This window comes from Numida meleagris, chromosome 1 (assembly GCF_002078875.1).
Source record: "Numida meleagris isolate 19003 breed g44 Domestic line chromosome 1, NumMel1.0, whole genome shotgun sequence".
NCBI lineage: Eukaryota > Metazoa > Chordata > Aves > Galliformes > Numididae > Numida > Numida meleagris.
In genome coordinates this window covers 53,384,796-53,403,770 of record NC_034409.1, presented here as the reverse complement: position 1 = coordinate 53,403,770, position 18,975 = coordinate 53,384,796, and the positions used below count along the sequence as shown (strand labels likewise).

Genomic DNA, 18,975 nt, shown 5'->3' with positions numbered 1-18,975 from the left:
CCAGGTGCTCAATCACTGGTTGAAGCTGTGATTTAGCATTTCCACTACACCAGGTTATAGATTTTACCCATTATTGGCCTTCAGTTTAAAATCATCTGGCAAAACAGCTTGGATTTTTGTCAGTTTTATGTGTGCTTAGGATTACTCTTTGCAAGGCACATACACACAAAATCGGAGTATGAGAGTGTAGTATATTCCACTGAGGGTCTACTGACAACTAATCATTTATTCCAGTTAAAACTAAGTAAATAAACAAACATTTGAGCAAGAAATAGTCAAACAAACAGTACTTCGGAGGTCTGTTCCTTTAAAATCATATTTAAGAACACTTCCATTTAACAACAGAAGTATACAAGAGAATTGACAAGCTTAGCAAGTTCCTAATGTAATTCATTCAGGAGAAATATTGCTTTTGTTAATATTAAGCCCTACACTCCAAAATTTCAGCAGATCAAGACTGTGACAGATGTCAGTGTTGTCAAAAGACAGATAATCATTCACAACTGCTCTGCACTTCGGCTTTCTGAGGGACCGTGCTTTGGAATTGCAGTAGACTGAATAGCTGGCATAGAAAATCCAACATATTAAGTAATAGTATTTTCAGTGCTTCTTTAAAGAAACTCAGTGCAATTTTCTCCAGACCTGAAAAAAAAAACCCTTATATTTTCACAACATTTGAATGCAGAAGAAAAAAGTTTAAATCAATGTGTCTAATACTAAAAAATAAATAAGTGAATCTTGCTACATACTGTCATGCAAATACATCCACGCTACGATTTCCTTACCAGCAACTGAGAAAAGAGTACATACTTTGAAGAGGAAAGAAGCAATACTCAACATAAATAAAAAATCGCAGGAATTAAACATCAACAGGATGAAGAAAAGGAATCTGTTATCACAGTGGGCAATTAAAGAAAAGAAAAAAAAACAATACGAAACACAAAGAACCTACCAATCCAATTCTCCATCAGAGACTCTGCTGATCCTGCGGCTTCTACATGACTTGCAGCCTTGCTGATCAGGGGCTGATACAGGACACCTAAGCAATAAGAATTTCACATTTCAAACTTGTAATACTTATCAGCAACTTGCAGTTTTCAAGAAACCCAAGGAGACCTGTTCCACCTCAGTCATCTCTCCATTTAAAACAAAAACCACAACTGAGGGAGGAAGTTTGGGGGGGTGGGAGGATTTGCTTGTTTTGTTCTTATAAGTCAACCCGCCTCTGATAACTTATCTTTGCTTGCAGCAGGGAACGCAGAGCAAAGCGAAATGATTTTCTTCAAGTATTCTCCCTGCCCTGAACTCATCCCCTGCATTTATACACATGATTTTTCCTTTAAGCTTACAGCCTAATGATGAAGCGATAGAAGGCAAGGAAAGAAGTCTTCACTCCATAGGTGTTATTACATTAGCCTGTGCATTTTCACCAATGAATGGGAAAAAAAACCCACACTAACTAGTCCCCCTAGCGTACCTTTGCAGTAGGAGTCTAAAGAATATGTAGCAAATCACTACCCTGTCTTTTTATGTGAAGTAAAAAGCTCGCTTTTTTTTTTATTTGGTAGAAAGACAGCCACTTACAAAACTGCAGGGAAACTAGGCAACCTTTCAATTCATTTTTCTCATTTCTCTGCTGCTTCTGAGCAAGTAAAATAAGGTTATACAAGGAAAATTAATCTGCAGCCAGAAGATTTCATTAAATAAAACATGCTGACCTGTTGGCAATTGCCAAGTCTGGTTTTAACACAGCACCCTGTTTAGCTCGGTGCTTTCTCTTCCTTTTATCAGTGAAACTCCATTTAAAAAAAAAAAACGACAGGACTTTGGATTCATCGGTGTTTCTATCCTAGTATCTGTACCTCCCAGAATACATCAGTGATGATCAGCACCGTGAAAACGTTCCTGCGATAATTTAAGAGTGCAACAAAAAGTGCTGTGCAGATAGGCTATATGCACATGAAAAGGTTAGACCCAGTAACCATTGCTCAGATGCCTCCCCGGGCTAGTTTTTTGTTAACACACATCGGGAAAAAGTAGGCTCTATCTGCTCTCTAGCAATACCCCCGTTCCAAGTTGAACAAAGCAGAGGACACTGTGCTCAGGTAAGAGCACAAATCAAGACCGCTTGCCTGACGCTCGACAGAGAAAGGAAACCACTCGCTTTCCAAAAACAAAACCGGGCACAGCCTCTCCAAAAAGTGTTACATAAGGCGTTGCCAAACTTCAAGTCACCTCCAAGCCCGGTGAGCGGGGCTTAACGATCCGAACGAGGTGATGCTCGGCTAGGAGGCGACAGAGCAGCCCTCCCGGCACACAGCCGCCGGGGCTAGGGAACCCTCAGCGTCCCGGAGAAACTCCGGAGCGGCGGGCAGGTGCCTCCCGCAGCCGGGACTCCCTCACAGCGCAGCGCCCGGTTCGCCGCTTCTCGGCCGCCCGCGGAGGGGCACCGACCGATCGCTCCTCGCCCTCCCCCGGCCCCAGCACCGACCCGGCCTCGCACTCACCTCCCCCGGGCGGCGGCGGGACGCTCGGCGCCCCTTCCCCCTGCTCCTTCCCCCTGCTCCTCCGCTCCCGGCGCGCAGCTCCAGCTCAGGTCCCGCAGCCGGGAGGTGCCAGCCGGCGGTCCCCGCTCTCCGCGGGATGCGCGGGGAGGAGGAGGGCGGCGGGGAGCTCCTCGCTCCTCCCGGGATGCGCCGCCTCGGGCTGCCTCCTCCTCCTCCCCCTCCTCTCTTCAGGGCCTCCCCACTGTCCGGAGGTGCCGCCCGGACGTCCCGCTCGCCGTCCCCCGCCCCTCTCCCCGCACAGGCCCCGCCGGCGGCCGGCAAGACCCGAGGGCGGCGGGGGATTCCGGCCCGGCCTCCTCTCCTCTTCTCTCCCCGGGGCCTGCTGCACGATCTCCGCGGGGAGAGGCCTGAGCAGCCCCGGGAAGGTCACGGGCGGCGTGCAGCCGGGCACGGAGCGGCTCCCCCCGGCCCCGCTCCTACAGCCGCCGGCCCAGCCTCAGCCTCAGCGGCCGCTGGGTGCCGCGCTCCGCCCGGGCTCGCTCCGTGCCGCTGCCCGGTGCCGCCTCCGGCTCGGAGTGCCAGGCTGCCCCCTTCCCTTTCTTCCTTCCTTCCTTCCTTCCTTCCTTGCCTCCCGCCCCTTCCCCGCTGCCAGCCTTCCCCCGCCCGGTGCCAGGCTGCCCCCTGCGGGTCTCGCCGCCCACCGCCGGCAGTGCTCCAGTGCCGGCAGAGGGGTGCTAGCCGCCGCCGCTGCTGCTCTGCCCCGGGCTCAGCGGCAGCTGCAGTGACTGTGTGTCTGTGTCATGTCTGTGCATGGGCGGGAGGAGGCGCGGCGCCGAGGCGGAGCCAGCCCGCTGACACACCGCCCAGCGACAGGCAACGAGCGCCCAACCAGCGGCAGCCGCGCACCGAGCGGCGCCCCCGGGCCGCTACACCTGGGTCGGGCCGGGTCGGGCCAGGCCGGAGCGGGAGGGGCGGAGAGGGGCGAGCCGACCCCGCGCCTCAGCGGTAAGTGAGGGGGAGCGCGGCCGCGGGTGGTGCCCTGCCCGTGGGCATCCAGCTGCCATTTACACTATTTGGTGGTTTTTGTTTTGTTTTTGTTTTTTTTTTTAATTCTCCCCGTGCGATAAACAGTGCGTGCGATGCTGAGGGAAGTGTCTAAAGCGCTATGGGAAGCACAAGCAGGACAGAAATCCCAGGAGGGGAGCCAGTGTGAATGCAGTTCTGAAGACATTGATCCCCTCCTAGGATGGAAGAGGAAGGAAAGTAGGCACGTGCTTTGGGTAACAATGTAAGTAATCAGAAGCAGGAATAACAGGGATGCTGTTCAGTGCTTATTGCTTTCTTTTTCCAGAATTCCAGGAAGAATTCTTTTAGAAAAGAATGTCGTTCTGTTTCAGATACCACAGATGCTAATTTCTCCTGTTCCATCAACCGTTTAAATGCTGTAATCAATACAGAACTTACGTTTTGCAGTACACTCTACCAAAATACCATGAACTCAGGAGCAGATTATTCATGGGAAGATAGCGTTTGCCAGACTCGATTAAGGTTTTGGTCCATCAACCGCAGTGCTCTGCCGCCAGTCATGCCCACTGCCCGATGCTTCAGTCAGGAGTGGTATCAGATGAACTGCAGCAAATCATGAAGTTGAACATGTCAATGATATCACATAAGTGTTACTGACTGCAAATTGACATATTATGACAACTGGAAGAGCATTTAGGGGAAAAAAAAAAAGGAGAATTCATAGAATAGCTTGAGTTGAGAAGGATCTTTAAAGGCCATCTGGTCCACCTCCCCTGCAACGAACAGGGACACCTACACCTAGATCAGAGTGCTCAGAGCCCCTCCAGCCCAACTTTGAATGTCTCAAGGGACAGGGCATCCACCACCTCTCTGGGTAACCTGTGCCCATGCCTCATCACCCTTGCTGAAAAAAACGTCTGCCTTATATTCAATCTAAATCTCCCCTCTTTTAGTTTGAAACCATTTCCCTTTGTTATATCAGTTCAGATCTGAATGATATTCTGGAGAAGCTATGGTAACGTACCGGTCAGTCTCTATAGTTTTCGTGAGTAAATCAAAGTCAGAAATGAGCTATACTGCCGTGTGTTATTCTGTCCATTCACTTCAGTAAAGCAAAAGGATCCCTATCATGTAATAACATGTCTTTATCTTTTCTTGCACTAGTGAAGGTTTGCAACTGCTTTGGTGACAATCATGATGAAAGAATTTCTGGGGATGTATGGAGGAGGAAACAAGACTGTATGTACGGTTTCATTATTAAGAAAGCCATGTTGTCTACTGCCTATCACTGGAAGTTTGAGCAGATTCATATTTTTAAGCCTCATGCTGTGTCTTAAAGATTTGTGAATTGTCAGTCTGATCCTACATCATATTGAACAATTTCTACAGGTTCTTAATGTTCTCGTCTCCTGTTAGAGCAGGGAAATCTCAGCACCCGCAAAAATTCTTAGGTTTTAAGAGTGGCATGGATTAATAGGATTAGCTAATGTACCACCATACATGACAAATGATGAAACTTCATACTGCAGCCAAGTATCTTACTTGGCTTACTTGAAATTGCTCAGCACCTGTCAGGTTGCTGTCCTACACAAAATGGAGAACAGTTGTTGAAACCCATGGCAGCATTAGTCAGACTCTGGCTGAGAGTGATTACCACCAGGTTACAAAAACTAATGGGTGGGAGGAGCAGCTACCTATGAAGAGAGAGGGTTTTTTTTTAAATTGTGTTTATAAGTGAGTAATCTTTTAAAATTCATCATAAAAACACTCCATTTGACTTTGTTCTTGAAGACCTGAAGGAGCAATTGCTTTGGACATGGAGTAAACAGCTGATGCAGAAGGGTCTGTATGCCCAGGAAATCTTAAAATAAATTTAAAAAAAAAAAAAAAAACTGCAAACATTTAAATTTCAAATTTCATTTAGCCAGAAAGAAGCTTTCTCCAGAAGCTACACGGTTCTGGAGCAGGAGGTCTCCTCACATTTTTTAAAAAAGTAAAACCTGTAGTAATGTCAAGTATATATTTTGTAAAAATGAACAGTTATGTTAGGTTGCAAATCTCAAAGCTTTAACAGTCATATTAATCAAAAATATATAAACCAGACTTTTTTTTTTTTAAATAGGAACATGTCTATTTTGAGATTATAAAAGTTTTTTTAAAAAAATTGTAGGGATTACCTCTAATGTGCATTACATTAAATTATACTGCGATAGAATTATCACACAAGTGTTTGAGCTTTTTTTTTTCCTTACTAGAACAAGAGATAAAGGCATAACAGTGCACACATTCAAACAGGTTATAGTATTTTCACAATAGTAAAACATGACTGAGTGCAGTAGGACTAACTCTGTTCATAAGACCCTGATCATTTGCAGATTAGCTGAGTTTAGATGAGAAGAACAAAATTATTCCCAGTATAACCATTTTATGTGAAAGGAAGGAGGGGTCTAAGGCCCATAAATATTCAAGCTAAGAACATACATGGAGTTCATCTCCTATTTAGACCAATGAAGTCTTTTTTACATTCTTACAGTTGCTTCATTGTTCTAGATGAAGTCAACCAGTATGAGCTCTTTTGAGAAAAAAGACTGTGCTTTGTTCATCAAGTGACATACAAATGCTTTACCGCTTTATTAGTGCATTACTTGCTAGCTTCAATAGTAGCTAAAATATTCTTGAAAACTAGAAAGGTGTCTCTGCCCAAATTCCTCCACAAACACTCCTGAGTTCAATGAACGTTTCAAATACATGGTAAGACTGGTGCTGCTGCATCACACTCAAGGTTTTGGATGTGTGTGGACAAAACAAAGTTCTCCATGAGCTGCTTTTGTGTGGAGTTAGTGAAATAGCTACTTTTGCATAGAAATTAACCATTCAGGGTATTGTCGCAGGGAACAGAAGGCTGGCTGGATTGTATTAACTAATGCACTTCAACACATAGGGTTGGGTCTCTTTGTTTATAATCATCACTCTTGACTTCTAGATGTGAAATTGCACAACCATTAATGATATCAGAGTACAAAGAGCAAGACTAAGACTAGAAGTTTGAAGCAAGCCCCAGTCTGTGAGATTCTTATTATCATCTGCTGCTACAGTGAACACCAGGCTACTGAAGGACTGGTTGCCCAACACCTCTTGTAGTAGGAAAGGTCTTTTAGACAGGAAACAACTAAGATATAATCTTCTCTGGAAAAATAAATGTCTAGTTCTTGAGTGTAAAATGGAAACTCCATTACATAAGCTCTCCCTCCTGGACACTAAATTAAAGTTTAATTCAGAATTTCCTGTGCACATAACAAAAAAACACAACAAAACAAACAAACAAACAAAAAACACCACCCCCCCAAAAAAAAGCCTGAACAAAACCCAGAGTCCTTGTGGCTGTAATAACTGGGGAAAAAAAATCACCCAGTTAAAATTCATGCCTTTAAGTGAATAGAAAGCATCATGAAAACCTAAAACATTTAGAATTCAAAGAAAAATAAATTATTAAACAAAAATGTTTGTCTTCTATGCCAAAGTCAATTTCTGACAATAAACTGAATATTCTGTGATAAATTATGTTAAATTTCATACAGGCTTCTCCTGGAATTCAGTTGTGCTTCTGACCCAAAAAGGAAAAGGTAAACATCTTTACTGGCATCTTAGGTAAGTGCACAATGCTTCAGTCTAAGAAAAGATGAAGGAGACGGGTATCTTCCTCTGTTTGTTTACTTTGTACATCACAGAACTGTTTATAGATTTTCTGTTTTACTGTTACTGCCAGTTACTAATTTCCCTTTGTTATGACTTAATTAAGAGGAGAACAGTTGTTTTTGTTGTTGTTGTTGTTGTTGTTTGCTTGGTTTTGATCTGTTTTGTTTTTAAAGGAAGGAATAGTGCTTTTAAAACCATAACAAATAGTGGTAAGAAGTGGAAGAGTAAGTATGTACAACTTTAATTTTATGAAGTTAATCTAATTTGACAGTATTTTTTTAAGTTGGGGTCTACCAAGATGGTCAAGTCAATTCTGCATTGCTACTTATTGATCACTGTTTTACTAATCTGTCACATACAACTCAGAAAAGATTTTGGTTTTTACTCCATAAAGTTAACACCAATGTTTCCAGATGTCTCAGTAATGCGTAAATGCATCCTATAAAATGAGTAATAAGTGCGGTGTTCAAAGTGATATGATTTTGGCTTGTGGCTTTTTTGTTGTTGTTGTTTTTGTTTTGTTTCTGATGGAGTCTTCACACTTAAGTTCTGGATAATGTACAATAGCTTTATTTGTCTATATTAACATATATCCTTCAATTTACAGAAACTTCTAGTAAAGAAAAGTGACACTGGACAAACTTTGAAGTAACTTTAAACTTGCTTAGCTAGGAAGATGAGATTGACCCGAATACTCTTAAAGCCTAAATCAAGGTATGTTGAAGTAAGTAAAGAAACTGCAGTGATTCCTGTGATACTCAATCTAGACCATCCTTTGTGTCCCAATTTGTGTTATGAGAAAATGTGTATGCACATATGTACACACACTTTCGTGAAGCTTCGTTTTAGTAATTATTTCTATTTGCTTCACCTCAGTCCCAAACAAATAATGGATATTTTGTTTATCTCTTGTTATATAGTCTGTTTTCTTTTGTTACATGTCTCCATTTATTCCCCTGCAGCATGAATGCTAAATGAGATTATGACAAGCCTCAACTAAGTTGTAAACCTATATAATTAATATCTGCCATCCTTTCTAGAAGAATTAAAGTGCACAATATATTGTTCCTCCACTCTTTGCCTTATCCATTTAGATTTTAATTCATCTAAGGAAACCTTTTACTTCTCAGGTAAAAATGAGGATCAAAACAAGACCTTTTGTTTCCATTAGAAGCACTTAATGGTCTTCTTGTTTTCAGAAGGTCTAATTGTTTTCAGAATGGCTTCATTAACTTCTGAAAGTGTTACCAAGACAGGCATCCCCAGAGCCAGGATGCTAATTAGAAGGAAAACTGGCCTTAGAGTAGTTGAAGAATTGTGTCTTCTTTAAAAGAGCAAGAAGGCTCATTCAATCATTGACAGAATGTTTCTGCCAAGAAGTAGGAATAACTGCCAGTTATACAAACTCAGAGAACACCTGTAACAAATGACTTATTCCCACAGTCAAATGACTTCTTCAGACAACCAGCAACAGGAAGCTCTCTGACGATTAAGTAAATAGCATTAAAATGTCCATCAAATTCAGTGCAGTCCAAGCAATGTCATTTATGGCCAACTTCACCCGTCAGCTCCAATATTCCTAATTCAGTAGGGTAGGCATGTTTGGAGGGTGCTTTGATTGCTTTCTTAGGCACCAGAATAGCAGTAGTAGCACATTTGTCCTTCGTCACATTTACACTGCCTTTATATTGAAGCTCTTGTATGTCCAAGCAAAAAAAAAAAAAAATCTATGCAGGACTAAAGAATAAATGCAGATATAAAATGTAAACGAAATTAAAATAGATGAGTGGTAACAACATACATCCTAAAATCTATATAGAAATACCTGAATTAAAAATAAGCGGGGTAGGGAAATAAATAACTCCAAATTTACATAAAAAGTCACTACCAAATGAGTCAAATAGGAATAATTCTGACAAAAAATAAGTGACCACAATTATCAGTCTGATCCTAGAATTTCTGTATTATTGTGTATCTCAGATGTGTGCTGTTAATGAACTGAAACATTCTTTGGCCAGGACTGAGACATGACAGTGAGCTGCAGCGAGCTCTCTGTGACCAAGAATGTCAATTCTAAAGGAAGTTTCTATGTTCTTGCTGTCATTTTAGAAGCTGTGAACTATGATCTGGGCTTGCTACTCTGGCAAGAGAATAGGAAAAGTCACCCCATCTCAGTAGTAAAACTGTCAGTAACAAAAGGATAATCCTCAGTCTCACCAGTAGTTACAGGGAAGCTGATGCTACGGTCAAACAACAAGGCAAGACCAATACTAGTGCCAATGAATCCGTCAACATTAAACACCTTTTTTTCAGAGAATTACTTAGACACTTCAATATTCTGTGATTCAGGTGGTATCTGGACACAGTAGAGGTTTTTTCATTGATTCTTAGGTGAAACTAAAGCTGTTAGACATACTAGAGGCCAACCTGACAAGGCTGGACCCAGAAAAAGGACAGTCCTTCAAAGTCTGAAGGTGACATTGAGGGAACTCAGCAACAGATACAAAAAATCCCAACCAATTCAATAGACGTTATACACTCTACGTGTGTACTTGCTCCTGAGCTTGGCAACCACACAAGTTCTGACATTGCTACTTACTCTAAGATTGCAGTCTGTATCAGACTGCGTGCTGAGGAAAAGAATAAGCTTTTACCATCATGGATGGCATCAGAATTCACAACTTCTCCTGTACCTAAAAAATAAAAAATAAAGACAAGATAAAGCAAAGTTTCCAATGAAATCAACATGCATTTAAGTCAGTTAAGTGAATTTAATCTACAGAGAGGAAAAATAATTAATTATAACTCCAACACACAAGATCACAGCACTGCAATTGGAAATGTTACTGGCATGGTGCCCTTTGCCTGTGTTGACAGTATTTCCAAGTGTGCTGCCTTACTGTTTCTGTGCTAGATTGATATTAAAGCAACTACAATGAAAGGGAATGACTTGAAATTTTTCCAGTACTAGGCTTGATGCCCATGGCATTTTGAAACTTTCTACCCACCTTCTTCCACTCAGCATAACTAAAGGCAAAATAGATGCAGCCAAGACAAGTGTTCATTAGTAGGAGGTTCTGTATTTTCCTACCTTCTCTCAGATCAAGGTGAAAAACATGTAGGCTTTATGACGAATGCAATGTTAGCTCTACTATGGCAATCAGTAAGTTGTAGTATAGGAGAATGATGGATTTTTATCAGCTAGTTCACTGAAAGGAAGGACTAGTTGCAAGTCCTTTTTGTACAGGGCAATCTCTTGAGAGGTAGATGGCTGAGAGGCTGAGTTGTCAGCAGCTGGACCCTCAAAGGTAGTTTTATATTAAGAAAACATCTGAGAATCCTGCTGGGGAACAATGCCACCAGTGTGTGGGCATGAATAGATGGATTTTACTTATGTAAGCCCTTAAAAATCCCTATGTGATTAATAGAAGCTTGATAAAGGGGACAGCTGCATTCTTAAAGAATCTATACCCATTAGGTGAACTCATACCTCTTGTTCTTCCTAAGCTAAGAAAGCTCATTCTCTCTTGAGTTGTTACCAAGCTTTTTGTGTACTGATCCCAGAGAGCAAGTGATTTTTTTAAAAATCTTTTTTACCCAGCACTGCAGGAACAAAACAGTTTTTTTCTGAACTGGTTACCCCTCTGTATTTGAGCCTAGTTAGGAATGGTTACTGGAGCTAACAATGGACAGTTTATTCCTTCCATGGAAGACAAAAGGAGAACAAAAGAGCCTTTGGGGAAATGCTAATTTTCAGTTTCCTTTGCTTCACCAAGTCTAGTAAGAGTATATTTTCTATGCTACGATGTTAATATGTTGGGCTGATTAACATCCCTTGAACAACGAGATTACACAAGATCAGTAGCCCCACAATCCCATAATTTCCAGTTAGTTTTGAGGTAAACATATAGATATGTTCTGCCTTTTCTTTTGATAACCTTTTCTTCCCTTTTGTAATTAAAAGTTTTAAATTTAGAAGGGAACGTTTTCTGCCCCTGGTACATCTGTATCAACTTCATCCCCCTCAGCAAGCTGCTAACTCTACAGCTATACACAGGCTTCCATTAGGTGCATGCCATTTTATCGGGGACAGAAAGATGGACTTATTTCATAAAACAGGATGGATTGGGAAGAGTAGATTCAGTAGGACAACTAGTTAATATAAATTACTAAGAAATACAATGCCAAAAATATCCTGTCTCTATCGGTTTAAATTCACACCTACTCCTATCTGAGCAGGAGAGAGAAAACAGAAATCTCCTTCAGCTTTCAAAACTTCATCCGTCTCCTGAGAATCAAATCTTCTGCTGGCAGATGTCAGCAGGCAGCACCAGAACCATACTGTATTCCTGAAGGATCTGCTCTTCAACACCTGACTGCCACTACTTGAGTGTCAAAGTCACAGATAACTCTCAGCATTACTTGAGGGCAATTCAAATTCCCTTGGGGCCTTGTATGATGTTGTCAACCTGACTGGGTAGTAAAGCAGACCAGACCATCACTTCTGCAGGTGGGTAGAGGGTACACTTAATTACTTAGTCTCTTCCTGTTGTTCCTATGCCTGTTACCAGCTTTGCCACTCATATTCTCTCAAACCAATTGCTTTCCTGAGACAGACATTCCCGATGAACCACACCAGCAGTACACTGGCTGTTTAAATCCTGGAGGAAGGACAGCATTAAGCAAACCAAACACAAATGACAGTACTGAGTGGACTTGAAATGCACTGTGAGCAAAGGGAAAGGAACCTAAGAGAGTTGCATCATGTAGTTAATACTGTTTAGGTGAAACTAACACAATAGTACACCAGGCTGGAATGTAAGTGGTGGAAATGTGGGTGCAAATGTCTTTTTGGCTGTTTAAGTTAAGGCTGTTAATGTGAAAAATTGCATAGTTTCTAATTGGAATGCATGTTGAAAACTCTGCATCATAAAAATGGAAAATAGAATCTGAACATGCTGCGTATCATGAATCTGACTGAACAGGACTCAGAGAAGAAATTATAAGTGTGTTTTAGCAGTCACTGCAAATTATCTCATGGGTTCTTTATGTATACGTGTTTTTGTGATGTCAAGCTGCAGGAGCTTAGGAGTTTTGTAGAGCTTATTGCAAGTGCTGTGGCTCAGTAGATGTCTGAGACTTTTTTCAGCAAGACTGAAAATCCCATCTTTGTCCACGGTAAGTTACCATAGACTATGGGTGCTGAGACCACAACTCTGAAAAGGTTGTGCAGACATGCTCAACACTGCATGCTGCAAGTTGTCCTAGAGAAAACAAGAAGGTTTTTACAGGAATGTGAAGGCCTTTGCAAAAGACCAGCCCCAGATGTGGACAAAATGGGATGCAGTCTAGAACAGCAAAATGGCTGTGGTCCAGCAGGCTACTTTGTCTATGCCGGAGCTGCAGTAAACCAGATTGGCTCGTATTACTGCAGTTGTCACCAGAGTGCAGACAAGATGTCTGGTGTGATGTCTGTCTGCTGCTGGGATTGAGAGTCCTCTCCAGCAGTGCTGTATCTAGCAACATGCTACCCACCCTCACGGAAGTACTGGAGTTGACCACTACTTCACCACATGGTCTCATTCTTTTCCCTTGGCAACAGCAGCCCCATCCTGAGTCCCTCAGCTTTGAGGCAGAAACATTGCGTTTTGCATGTGTTGAGATTGTTGAGCTGGCTGTGCTTTGTAGGAGTGGGTCTTACATATATACCATAAATTCACACTGATTAAATATAACTGTCCTGTTCAACTCCTTGGTAAGTTTTGTTGAACGAACAAACAAAGATAGCTTTTAAAGGGAATTGGAATGGTGGAAGGCAACAAAATCCAGGACAATACAGTAGCAAAATATGGGTGGAAATCAAATGTGCATGCACCATTTCTCATAATTAGAGATTCTTTGGTAGTATCACTACACTTGCACACTTACATGCCTTTTTTTTTTTTAACTCTAAGAAAAAATGTGCTAAGTTCTACCGACAAATAGTACCTAAAGGTGTTACTCTTAAGTAGTTAGGAACAAGAGACAAGTGATGTCGTACACTGCTATTCATATACCACACAACTAAACTCACCAGCTTTCTAAGCGGAACAATCAAAACAACATTCTCTCCCCTGCCCAGAGTAGACAGATCCACAAATTCTACAAACCTCACATTTCCACAAAATACGGGTCTCACTGTGTTCCAAATCGTGAGACTTGGTGACTGAGTGATGCAGAATTACACTAAAAGTGTAGCTGAGGTACATCTCATCAGGCTCTGAATCTCTCCACTGATTTTTGGCAGGAATTTGCTCTATTCCCTTATACTTACTAGACCCTTTGTTCGAAAGGAGAACTAAACAGTCAGAATTGATTATCACATAATTGTTTCAAAGGAAACCAAAAGATGCTGTAGTTAAGAAGAAGTAATTAGGTAGAATCTAGTACTTTTTGAAAACATTGCTCTGGGGAATAAGTCCTAAAGTAATAATTCATGTGAAATACATAGCAAGTGCTCTGTTCAGAGGGGGAGAAAAGAAAAGCAACCTGAGTTATGCACTTCTATAGCTGTAAGAGTCTCTCAAAAATTGTGATTTTTCATATGTTTCTGGATCCCCTTGTTTTGTTAAAGCAGAAATTCACAGATGCAAGTGGATAGTAGGAGGGAGTAAAAGGTAGCCAGCTTGAAGAACAGTTGTGGAACACAGGCAAGACACTGGTTTCACTGTGTTTTTTTTTTCCTAAATGATTTGTGTTGGTGTGGTTTGCATTCTGAAAGCTTTAGCTCCCTGTTAATGCAGATTCTCATCGAGGATTATATACATTTAAATCCTTGTACTGTTGTAAGCAATGAACATTAGCAACCTTTATTTACACTGCTGTTCTATAAAAAGCAGGGGGGATGCTGAAAAGAGGATATTTTCCTTTGGCCAAAGGACACAACCTGATTAGAATATTATATAACATTAATACTCATTTGGCATCTTTTTTGAGGCAGATCTAGAAAATCAACACCTAAGATGGTGGTGGCAGCTGCATGCTGGAAAAAATGAAATCGCCTGTCTGAGGACTTTTTAATGAGTTGTTCAGAACTGATTGGTAAGGTTAGCTGAGAAGGAGCACATAGGAGGTGAAGAAGAATGGCTGCCAACACTGCAAGAATCCCTGTTCCTTCCCTTACAGTTACGACAGTAAGGGAATATTGCAGCCATAAGCAGGGATAGGTTGGAGGAGGACCAGGAATACTGACAGATACTCCCAACCTCTGCCAGAGGCCAGGTACCCAAGTTTCATGTAAGCACTCGGAAAAGGAATTAGGCGCTACTGAAGAAGCAGCCAACTCAAAACAGTTCTATGGTGGAGCTTAAGCCAGGAACCAAGGCCAGCCTCCACATAGGCAGGGCAGTGAATCCACTGACCCAAGTGCAGTCCCTCATGACTTGGCAACATGAGCAAAGACAGATTCAGTGACAATCCTAGATAAGGCACTGTGAAGAACCAGCTCCACAGTCCAGTCAGGCAGCCTCGTCAGGAGCAGAGGGTGCTGCAGCTTGGGGCTACTGTACAAACCTCAGGTTCAGCCAAAGACAGAAGCAAGCACAGATATAACTATCACATAATTCAGAGCAGAAGTAGGTGCCCAGATGTGAACTTGAATATCACTGGAACATAGAGTGGGCAGGGACCCAAATGAGGCAGGTTTGGGAAATTAAGACCTGTTAATGTACCCAGGACTTCGAGGAGAAGGAAAAGAAGGCTTGCAGAGGAAGCATTAGGAGTATGTGAAAGATTGCAGCATGGTGAAAAAAAGTCTGAGATGGAAAATGGAGCCAAAAAAAAAGAAAAAAAAAAAAGAAGGAAAGAAGAGACTATGCTGTTCTGTTCTGGAGAACTGAAGGAAGTCATTAAACTGAAATCTGGGAGAAGATCGTAGAGATCTAGAAAGGAAGACTAAAACAATCTTCTGAATTACAGCCCATAGACCATCTAGTGCTCTGAATGAGTCAACAAATCTCTTAGGATTTGTGGAACCCTCCGAATACCTCTCGTTAAATTTGTAACCTCTCCTATGGAAATGCATTTCACTTTCTGTAACACTCAAGGGGCTTGCAACTAGAAACAGTAATTACTGAGCCCAGCTGTCCCATCAGTAACCAACTTGAGTAGAATGACCAGTGAATGTGACAACAGGCAGTGGAACGTTAATGAGTAAAATAATGATAATCCTATAGATGTTAAATTGGAATGACAAAGCAGCCATGTTGGCCCTTTCTCACTCTGAGCTTGTGCATCAAAGAGGTATAGTCAGTGAGTTTCCGGATTGTTACATAGCGAAGCAAAAACAGAGGGAGAAGGGCTGAGCCTGTCTGTGATCTGATCTTTACCATAAAAAGGGGAGGATATTTTATGAACTGTCACTCTGAGTACAAATAAATGTAGAATTTAAGAAAGAACTGATGTATTTGATTTATAAATAAAGTGTAGAGAATAATCCCTGATGTGTAAGAATTCTTTACAGCCTGCAAGGACTCCCGTCCACTTTTACAATCCAATACAGATCATGCTGCAAAGTAAATTATTACATGTTAGCTTCTCCAGCAGATCCATTAACATCCAAACAGATTGTTCCAAAAGATTATAAAATGGTTAGTACACTTGTTGCATAGCAAAGCTCTTTAAAGGTGACTGTTTATCCTGGTTTCCCATTAATTTGGCAAGGACTGAAGTTTGAGTCTTCATCACAGGCCAAGACATGTCAAACAGGATGATCTTCTGATGAACATTGACCACTGAGACTAATGATAACTGATTATGGGAAGTATTCCTGCCACATGGGCACTCCCAGTTCTTCACACAATAGACACTGAGAATGTTCTCAGCTGCTTTTGGCCCTTCCTGTACGCTGTTGAAGACTCCACCAAAATTAAAATGAAAATGCCTTTATCACAACATCGGGGTCTCATCTTTTTTTGGTCACAGCTTTATCAATAAAAATATTGTTCCAAACAAAACCACAAAAACAACGAAGCAAAGTAACTCAAGGGAAGATTTTAGACTCAGCAGTTGATGGCTTTCCTTCTCAGGACTTTCCCCCAAATGCTCAGTCTAACAACCCACACCTGTCTCCAACAGGCAGCAGGAGATCCTGGCAGATTCCAGCCTCTACCATGAGCCTGGGGCAGTCCAACTATAAATAAGTTCAGATAAAGATTTTTGTGTTGTGAAGGTTTCATAGCTCTTTCTGCAGAATACAATGCAGATGAAACATCTAAATTAGATAAATGCTATCACAGAGGTTGTAATGCAAAATCAGACTGCTTAAAATTGCAGAGGGAGCATTTTTCAGAGAAAGACAGGCCACATTAGGGTTAGAGTCCTCGGGGAGAGAAAGGTAGCAGTGGAACTCTGTAACTTCAAGGGCCTATGGAAAAAGACCACTTATTTCTTGGAGAATGCAAACCAAACCAGCTGGTAGGGAGGGGTGATGACAGATGCTGCAACTTCTGCTTTGAGGTAGGAGGGAGAGCAGATGAAATAGAAGGAACATGTTCCAATATAATAGCTGTGTAGAGGAATAAAGTTTCAGGAAATAAAAGCAAAGGAAAATAATGCAGTGGCCCAGCATATTGGAAGCTGGAGCTTAATGTAGAGCTACATTGTCATTTCACAGGCAGAGACAATTTTCTTTTAATGGGAATTTTATTATTTTTCACATCTCCATGGCACAGGAGGAGCAAGGCTCTGGTATCTCACAGAGGTAAAGTTACAGCCACACAACCCTACAGAGTGTCAGAGAAGAAAGGTTTGTAATGCTGGTGACAAGGTTTCCATAGAGGATGCAGACTTGAAGGAAAAATATTGGTCTGAAAATGCTATATGTGGTAATTTATGTTTCAAGCTGAGACAGATGAAAATCTCACACTGAGAAGGAAGGATGACAGGGTTGCTACAGGACTAGCAGCCAGTAATGGATCACCACATGAAGACAGTTTTTCACTTGAGCATTACCTTCAGTGTATTTCAGTCCTGTTGATCTCACCTCTGAGTTTACATCCTTATGCCCCTAGCATTTGCCTATGCATAGTATGTATTACAGTAGAAGAAAAAAGAATTGGAGAATGCTTTCTCATGAGACCAAGCTAAGCAAGATGCCTGTCTGGCAGCAGCCAGCATCTTTAGTAATTAAATATTCAGACGATTACATCTCCTTCATCCTAAGACTGGCTAAAGCACTTGGTCAACCTTGGCCTTACAGAAGAGCTGACAGATCTCCTATTCTAGACTACATCTTTCCCAAAAGAAGCAGAACTGAGCTTAAAAAACAAAACACTGTAGTCACAGAAGCAGCAATACCTGACCCCCCGTTTCTGGCAATGACAACCAGAGGGACAGCTGAGAACATACTTTACTTTACTGGGGTAGAAGCAGTAATACAGAAACTATTCATTCCCTTAGCAACTAGGACAACGTCTTCTTTAATTAGCACATCGTGGTTTGAACTTTGCTAATAAAACCTGCCTACACTGCACGCTTACCACGGTTTAGGCAATCTAGTGGTTGCCAACATACAGCAGCCTACCACGCTTCTGCATCCTGACGTTCTCCCCACTAGCGCTCCATTCACAGATCCCACATCTGCAAGCATGCTGTGGGTGGTGGTAATGAATGATACATCCCTGTGGGTTTCTCACCCTGGACTCATGATCCTACATCCCACCACACATTTCCATGGGCTGGCAGGCACAGGGTGTTGTGGAATGACTTCTGTGTGCTCTTTTGGGATTTAGAAGGCTGTTGCCTAAACCAAAGGAATGCAGTTACTGGCGTTAGTTTAGCAGGATGTAGAGGCATAAAAAGGCTTCCTCACTGCCCAAGCAGCCCTTGATAGCACATCCTACCATCTTGCCACTCTGAGCCACCCTCTTCTGGAGCCTCTTCCCCAACAGCATCACTGGTGACTAATGGGCTTGTGTAGGAAATGACCCAGATTCAGTGACACCAGCAACTGCAGAATTCGCGCTTCTAGAAAGCGTGTCATATGAGTTTGTAGTACCATTGTACGTTGTTTCTAGAAAAACAATCCTTATAGGAAAAAAATGGATAAAGGAAGATGTAAAAATAGTTAAATAAAAACTTGATCAGGGAAACTAAATGTCTGGATGAGAACACATTTTGAGACAAAACTGAGGGTTTACTAAATCATTGTTATAGCTCTAATTGTGTTGAAACTTTGTCAGCATAACAACTATAGCAATAAGCTTAGAGCAGGCAGTAAAACTCATCTGAAATACATGAACAACTATTTATTCTGGGCTAAATGCTGTTCTGCCATGGGTATTGGAGAGGTAGAATTCAAAGCTGGCATGAGCACGCCAATGTGAAATGCTGCCACTCCAGTGGAATAAATCAAGGTCTTAGAGAATAAGACTCACTACGTATTGGAGCATGAGAGAAACAGTGTATTCAAAGAGGAATTAATGGGTTATTTAATAACAAGATGAATTACGGAAACAAACTCTTCATCTTTTTGTTTTAATGAATTAACCCCGGGGATTAAGTAAAGAACTCAAGATCACATGTTTAGCAAGCCTGCTCAGCAGAAAAATGGATAAAGCTGTGATTTCTTGTGGGACCATGTTTAGTATACTTTTACCTGCAGTTTATGTAAAAGGATATGTCAAGAGGTGTCTTAATTACAAGATGCACAAGTTAGAAATGTCAAAGGGGACTGTTTCACAATAAAAAAGGTGATTTCTGCAGTATT

General features: G+C 41.8%; 1 protein-coding gene and 1 long non-coding RNA gene across 5 annotated transcripts in view; one reads left to right on the top strand and one right to left on the bottom strand.

The window, feature by feature from the left end:
• LARGE1 (LARGE xylosyl- and glucuronyltransferase 1) overlaps nt 1-3,113 on the bottom strand; it is a 280,363-nt gene extending 277,250 nt beyond the window's left edge. Inside the window, exons 1-2 of one of the 2 annotated variants that reach the window (XM_021386388.1) lie at nt 2,508-3,113; nt 953-1,039 (exon numbers count right to left, since the gene is read on the bottom strand). The gene's annotated coding sequence lies outside the window, so the exon portion shown is untranslated. The remainder of the gene's footprint in view (nt 1-952; nt 1,040-2,507) is intronic. The other variant, XM_021386379.1, reaches the window with a different exon arrangement.
• Nucleotides 3,152-15,704, top strand: LOC110393496. 3 transcript variants are annotated; one of them, XR_002435026.1, is made up of 5 exons: nt 3,153-3,512; nt 3,639-3,795; nt 4,698-7,943; nt 11,469-11,739; nt 11,846-15,704. It is a non-coding gene; the product is annotated as an uncharacterized LOC110393496 (long non-coding RNA). The 3 variants fall into 3 exon arrangements; XR_002435027.1 differs by having other exon boundaries at nt 3,156-3,512; nt 3,639-4,772; nt 7,112-7,943; XR_002435025.1 differs by having other exon boundaries at nt 3,152-3,512; nt 3,639-7,943.